General features: G+C 30.6%; 1 non-coding gene across 1 annotated transcript; it reads right to left on the bottom strand.

Moving 5' to 3' along the window:
• Nucleotides 1-7030: 7030 nt before the first annotated feature.
• LOC126007478 (U6 spliceosomal RNA) lies at nt 7031-7137 on the bottom strand. The gene has a single exon (XR_007495047.1). It is a non-coding gene; the product is annotated as a U6 spliceosomal RNA (small nuclear RNA).
• Between the last annotated feature and the right edge of the window lie 674 nt (nt 7138-7811).

Genomic DNA, 7811 nt, shown 5'->3' with positions numbered 1-7811 from the left:
TTGCTAGACATGTCATACACTCTTGAATACTTTGTAATCTGTTTTCTATTCTTTTGATCACTCCTTTGGATCAGTCCCTCACAAGTTATTATTTAAACTCAAGTAAGACTAGTAATACTAGTTTTTCTATTTTACAATTAAACTATAGAGACCCCTGACCATACTTCTGCCCCTTTTATATGTATTCTAAGATAGGTGCAAAAATAAAGAATAGTGAAAAAATCCAAAGAAAATAGATTCTGGAATAGCACCAGAGAATTGTTAAATTCCTAATGTGAGAATAAAGGCAATGTAGACTTAGCAGAAACAAAACTCAAGAATGACCACAGAAATCAATTCTAGCATCTTTCCCTCAACAAATATTTTAGTTTGTTCTTATACCAAGGATTCAATTTTGAGTAAAAAAGATTACAGTCTTCTAGATAATTTTATTTTACCTTTCTCTCAATATGGTAATGTTTAACAGAAAACATATTGTTGCTATATTATTTTCAAACTTTATCCTCATTTCTCCATTGCTTTATATGTTTCTGTATAAAACAATAAATATTTATTAGTATATTAATTTAACTGAATCAAATGTAAAACTAGAGTTGAGTTTTATATGAAGTGCTTAAGCATGGATAAACAATATCAGCAATAAAACTAGAAAATAGAGGTAGTAATTTATCTAATTTAGTAGTTTTTGGAATAAATGTTGTTTAAGCATATTGTTCTAGTACAGGGGTGGCAAACAAGTTTTACAAAAAGAGCCAAAATTTTAAACTGTGGGAGTCAGAAAGCCACACCACGCAGTGACCTGTCAAAACAGACACTCACACAAAAGCATCTAATTTTAACAATAATCTATTAAACACATATTGCATTTTGCCATTTTGAGTGAGGATCAAAATCCTGCAGTGATGGTAAGGGTGTGCTGCGTCCTCCACACTGAGAACTAACCGCAAGATATGACACATGTGACACACGCGTCTCCCGCTCGTTGGCCTGTGCAGTTGTTTCCAGGAATGGGAGACGGGATGCCGCAGCCTGGGGGCGAGACTAGCGTTCGGAGATCTCTCCTCAGAGGTCCCTCCACAGAAACAGCAGAACAAAATCCAAACTTGGCAATGAGCCACAGTATACAAAATCATGATAAGAGGCAAAGAGCCGCATTCGTTTTGGCCGGGAGCTGCATGCGGCTCGAGAGCCGCTAGTTCGCTACCCCTGCTCTAGTAAAACTGTTGTGTGCTATCTTATTTAAACTACTGCTGAAGCAGTCCAAAAAATCAGTCAATATATAACTGTTATAATAAGCATAAAAATCTTCAACATCTGTGAAGTTTATTTTAGGTTCACATTTCAAAATTAATAAAAGTTTGGCAGCAAAAATAGCAATGTTCATTTAATTTATGACCCTCTAGATCATAGAAATATGTGTGCTAAATAAAGGTAAATATTTTAAATGTATCATTTATATATAATGACTACAGAAAACCAACAACTTAGTTTGCAGGCTTAATATTAAATTTTTTAATATCATCAATACAGTCAAATTTGTTGATATGTGTTATAGACTAAAGTTACATAGTTTGCCTAAAATTCAAATGCTATATATTATCCAGATGAAGCATTTACTATATCAAAGTAGATAAAAATTAACACATTGGTGTATAAGAAATGCTTCTATGTAAATACATAAATTTGTGAGCTCCAACTATAATTGAGAGGTCCTTATTAAGTAATATATTACTTAAATAGTAGTGCTTCTATTGATACATGTTTTATACCTAATAATTCATTTAATTGTGTGTGATAAATTGTTATGTCATAAAATTACTATATAATTTAAATAAAGACTACCTAAATTTACTATGATATAAGAAGTATGTTCTCCTCTGGTAATATTCACATTACTACTAATAGAAAAACTAAAGCATATATGTGGTCAACAAGAACAAGAAAGGCCACTTTTATCTACTAAGGATAAGGATTACTTATGGTAGTTATCTTACTATTATATACTTATTATATTAAAAATGTAAATGGGGCCAGAGAGATAGCACAGCAGTATGGTATTTGCCTTGCATGCCACTGACCCAGACCTAGTTCATACAGGCAGCCCATATGGTTTCTCAGCCTGCCAGGAGTGATTTCTGAGTGCAGAGCCGGGAGTAATTCCTGAGTGCAGCTGGGTGTGGCCCAAAAACCAATAAGTAAAGTTTAAAAATAATTCAAGATCCTTTTCAATTTTAGTAACTATACTCAGATTACTTGACTTCTTTTTAAGATTTTATTTTGAGAATAAGATGAACAGAATATTTTTTTATATCCAGCCAATGACTCTCTCTCAAAATTACTTTTCTAATTTGTGCACTGCAATAAGGGGATCTTTCTTTTAGAATTTACTTTGCCCTACATTAATGTATTCAGGAATGAAACAGCACAATAAATATATTCTGAATAACTGTTTTGTGACATATGCTCCTTGGTTTTGTGCTTTAGCACAACAGATATATTTTTAAAATTATTTTAGATGAATACACACATAGCAACCTCTTCCTCTCCTAAAAAAACAAAAAGCCAGAATTGTGTGTTACTTTTTGTTATGAATAAAGAAAGCAGAAGCGAAGAAATAAAGACAGGAAAACAAAAAGGTTTCACCAAGGAAATCTGCAGCAATACAGCACAAAAACATTTATTAATTTAATAGAATTTGTTTAGAAATGCATCTGAAAAACTAGAAGGATTTAGCAAACCTTGACAGTCACTATAGGGTGCAGCTAAAAGCAGGCTCATTGAAGTTTCAGTTTGGAAATGATAAGGTTTAATAAATCTCTGTGGGTAGATTTATCTCATAATTGCAGATCATATTCAGAGGATTGGACTAATTAGACGTGATTTGTGTATATGCTTTAGGCTTAATTGAAAGTCAATTTTTTCTATGTTTAGTCAAAATGACTCTTTGTTCATATGGAAAACACTAACTTTTGTGTGTGCTAAATTTTGAAACATGACTGTTTATCTTTGTATTGAATTGCAAGCTGATCTGCTGTTATGAAATAGTCATGTTTGTTATTAAAATGATGCCAATTTCTTTGGCCTGTTATTTGTGATACTTAAATATATTATTTAAAGCTAAATCTTATAGACAGCCATGCAGATATTTCTGCCAAATGAATTATATACTAAGAAAGAAAACAAAAAATGTCAATAGAGAAAAAATTCTTATGTGCTATGCTTCTCTAGATGGCTGACTAATTGCTTAAAAAAACTTAGCCTAAAATGCTACACCTAAATGCAGTAAAATTATAATACCTTTGAAGTATTTAAATTAGTGTAGATACAAATATGATTAATGTTCTATGTTGGTTCCATTATTAGGCCATTATTATTTAAATTTCACATTAATATTCATCCATCTGGTAATTTGTCTTTAAATTTCCATAATATTTCTCTTGGTCCTCATTAGGATATCTGTATGGATGTGCTGTTTAATGTTAATGTGGCAACAGTTTAGCTTCAATCCTATTATGTATGAAACCCCCAATTCTTTAAGTGCATTCATTGTCTTAGAATTTATGACAGTAAATAATTGTGCAATATAGGATACTCCATCATAATGTAGATTAATAATTATTTTACATCCTAAAAACAGAAGAATTTGAAATTATTTTATATCACTCTGTTTCTAAAATTATTTTTAAATTTTATTTCCCAAGGCTAAACTTACAAATGGAAAGAGTATGATCAGAGTTACATGATACATTTGAAAATCATGAATAATATCACTTATTTTAGAAGAACAAAAGTCCAGTCTCTATTCTCTAATTACTTGATATATAAAAATACATCATTATATTTTACTGTCAAACTTAGTTCTTTTTCTATTTGTAAAAATGAAAATCAATGGAATTCAAATAAAATTCCTGAAAACTTCTTTGTAGACATGACAATAAATCTACAGCTTATGTAGTGAAACAAAAGATCAAAATAAGTGAAATCAATATAAAAGAGAAAGAACAAAAAGTACTATTGCTGGGGCTGGTGTGGTGGTACTAGAGGTAAGACCTAACAAGCCTAGGAAGATCTGTGGTTGGATCCCCCAACGTCCCATATGGTCCTCCCAAGCCAGGAGAGATTTCTGAGCGCATAGCCAGGAGTAACCCCTGAGCATCAATGGGTATTGCCCAAAAACAAACAAACAAAAAGAAAGACTATTGCTATCTAACTTCAAGACCTACAACTAAAATATGTAAGAGAGTGATATTGGTCAAAGGATGGACCTCACAAAAAAAAAAAAAAGAAACTATAAGTTTCTAGATAATAATATAGGAAATCTAGCATATGAGTATTAATTTTTAGAAACAAAAAAGGTACAAAGCATAGAAGAAACAATTGCCAATACAGACAATATTAAGAAATTTAAAATTTAGAGGCCGGAGCTGTGGCGCAATCAGTAAGGTGTTTGCCTTACGCGTGCTAACCTAGGACAGGACAGGGTTCCATCCCCCAAGCCAGGAACGATTTCTGAGTGCATAGCCAGGAGCAACCCTGGAGCGTCACCAGGTGTGGCCCAAAATACAAAACACCAACAACAACAAAAGAAAAACAACAACAAAAAAGAAATTTTAACTTTTAACTTTAATTTTTTCATAGACAGTATGTCAAGAAATTGTGAATAAAATATGCAGGACTGCGTGAAAATACTGTCAAAAGACACATCTGATAAAAACTGTTACTTCATATTTTTAAATAACATTTAAAATAAAACAATAAATTATAGAATAATTTTAAAATATAAAACGACCTTCATATATGATTTATTATAAATATGTAAAATTAAATAAAAATGTTTCACACTGTATAGTTTGAAAAATTAGAAGTGAAAGCAATGTAGCACCACTACATACATAGAATAATCTAAAGCTAGAAGAGTGCAACACTAAACACATGTGAACTTGGTGAGAAACTGGCATTTCTTTATAGTCCAGTGACAATGCAAACTTATATAGCTGTTTTACAGCATCTAATAAAACTAACTTGACTCTTAAAAGGTTACAGCAGTTTGGGCCGAACATATAGTACTGTGGGAGGGCACTAGCTTTACTAAAGACAAAACTAAAAGAGGTAGTTGCTGTCAAAGACAAAATGGAGAGGGGAGGTGAATAAGTACTTTAATGAATTATTAGATCACCTTCAAATGATATAATATGAGCATATAAAAATACAATATGGGTATATATCAGTGTAATTATATTAAAACCATAAATTCACAACTCTAAAACGAAATTTTAAAAAAAATTGTAGAATTTGGGGTAAAATTTATAAATACTAGTTTAGAAATCAATGCGCCTTGGTTGAGGGATGTGTTTAATTGCAAAAATGTGCATTTGTAGAGAAGACTAGTATATCAGAAACCTCAGAGATATATGGTAAAGTAGTTATGAATATAATTTTATTTTTAAAAAGTACAATTTGCGATGGATATTTGATTCAATGTTAGAAGGTATATGTCACTGAGATACTGAGTTTGATTTGTGGCACCACAGAAGCAAAACAAAACATGCCAAAAGTATATTTTAATATGAAAAAAGAAAATAAAATTATAATCTTTGTGTGCAGTAAGATGAGATGGAGTTAACCTTCTTAATGTTTTTTATATTTTCCAATGTAATTTTTCTTACTAAATTGTGAATAAATTTACTTGTTAGTGCTACTTTGATATTATAGTAGATGGAATTTCTTTTCAATTGAGTTTCTGACAGTGATTCTTTACTGTGTATCAATGTCACATTTTTACATTTTGTATCCGCTAACAATGCTAAATCTTGTTCTATCTCTAACTATGCTAAATAATTGAATAGTTCAATAATATTTGATAGACTATTAAGGTTGTTCCATATAAAGTAACAATATTAGATAATTAGATAATCTTATGTAATTTTAGTGTTTTAATTTTTATTTAATATGCCTCACATGCCTAAGATATTCAATGATAAGTTGAATAAAAGTTCGAGTGGGAATTTTCTGTCCCAATTCTTACTTTTAGAGGAAAAGCTTTCAACTCTTCATGACAGTGCCTTGTCATATGTGACCTTCATTATGCTGAAGTACATTTCTTCTGTATTCAAGTTTTGAAAGCTTTTATCATGATTAAAGATGGCAAACATAATAAAATATACTCTTTTTAAATTAATAACATGATTCTGTGTTTTTTATCATTCACTAACAATATAGTTATTTATTGATTTCCATTTGAAGTATTCTTACATGCCTGAAATAAAACCCATTGGATTACTAATATAATCCTTTAATACGTTTTGGATTTTTAAATTCTTTTCAAGATTTACTCTCAGGATAATTCTGGTCACTTTATCAAATTAATTTTTTGGTTTTGGGGTAGACAATTTTGCAAAGTTTGCAATTGTTTACTGCTAGCATAACATTAAATATTTGTAGATTTTTATCATTGCAGTCATTTGACCTAGGACTTCAATTTCTGAGAGATCAATTTGTAGAATTTAATGTACATGTTTATTTATTTTCTATTTTTTCTAATTTACTTTTTATTCATATAATTTTATTGGGATGTGTGCTTTGATTTCATCATATACATGTATATATATTAAGATGAGAATACTCCTCTGCTTTTGTTGTTTGGAATGGTCTATAGCTGTCTATTAGGTCTAGTTGATATAATTTATGTTTTAAATCCAATATTTCCTTACTGATTTTCTGTCAAGATGATCTATTTCTTGTTGCAGGTAGGGTATTAAAGTTCCTTCCTATAACTGTGCTGCTGTTCTTCCCCCCTACATACTTGTTAATATTTGCTTTATATATTTACTTGCTCCAATATTTGATGCATAAATATTCACAAATATTTCTCTTCTTGATAAATGTTCCCATTTCTTTGAATCGTGTTTACAGTATTTTTGCTAAAAGTGTTTTTACTGGATTATGTAAAGCTAGAAAATTAAGTTGTAAGAACTGTATTTAACTCCTTTACATTTTGTGATATGTATATATATATATATATATATATATATTGTTTCTGGAATGCTTCAGGAATTTGAGTGTCATCCTTGCACAGGGGCCATGCCAATCTTCTCTGTATCATTTCAATTTTAGTATATGTGCTGCCAAAGCGAGCATGCGATATATATATTATTAAAGCTAAAATGATTCTTCTAGTCAGGATATAGTTATTTTTATGACTTTAGTCACTTTGATAACCTGATTGTATAAATTCATCCATTTAACTTTAATAAATTATTAAGAAAATGAACTTACAATAAACAAAAGAAAAAGATCTTTTTCTGTGACTAGACATAGCTTATATAAAATATATTATATTTTTCTGTATAGCAGTTATTTCACCATGGACCTCTTTCTCTGTATCTTCTACTTTTTCAAATGATTCTTTGGTGACATTTTTTTCATCACATTGACTGTTTCTGCATCCTGCTATCAAGTATATGGCTGCCACAGGGCAATAGCTGACACTATCATGCTAGAAAAGGCGACTAAACCAAAAATCAAATGTCCAAGACCTCAATGGGTTCTTTTTAGCCAAAGTTGAATCATATGAAAAATTGTATTAAGATTACCAATGGACATTTTTTTATTGTGCAATTGGACAGATGTAATGTTCAGGGATGAGGTTTCATCAATACTATTGTAAATTCCTTATCCAAAGCTGTGGTGCAGCACATTATCCAGGGAACAGTCTTATCAATGACTGTGATATTGCTCGCATATAGAGTAAAGGGGGCAGTACATAGGCTTTGGATCAAAGGTAAGTTTTTGTGCCATGCTTATTTTAAACT

This window comes from Suncus etruscus, chromosome 4 (genome assembly GCF_024139225.1).
Source record: "Suncus etruscus isolate mSunEtr1 chromosome 4, mSunEtr1.pri.cur, whole genome shotgun sequence".
Lineage (NCBI taxonomy): Eukaryota > Metazoa > Chordata > Mammalia > Eulipotyphla > Soricidae > Suncus > Suncus etruscus.
Note: the sequence above shows the minus strand (reverse complement) of the source record. Positions and strands in the feature narration are given on the sequence as shown.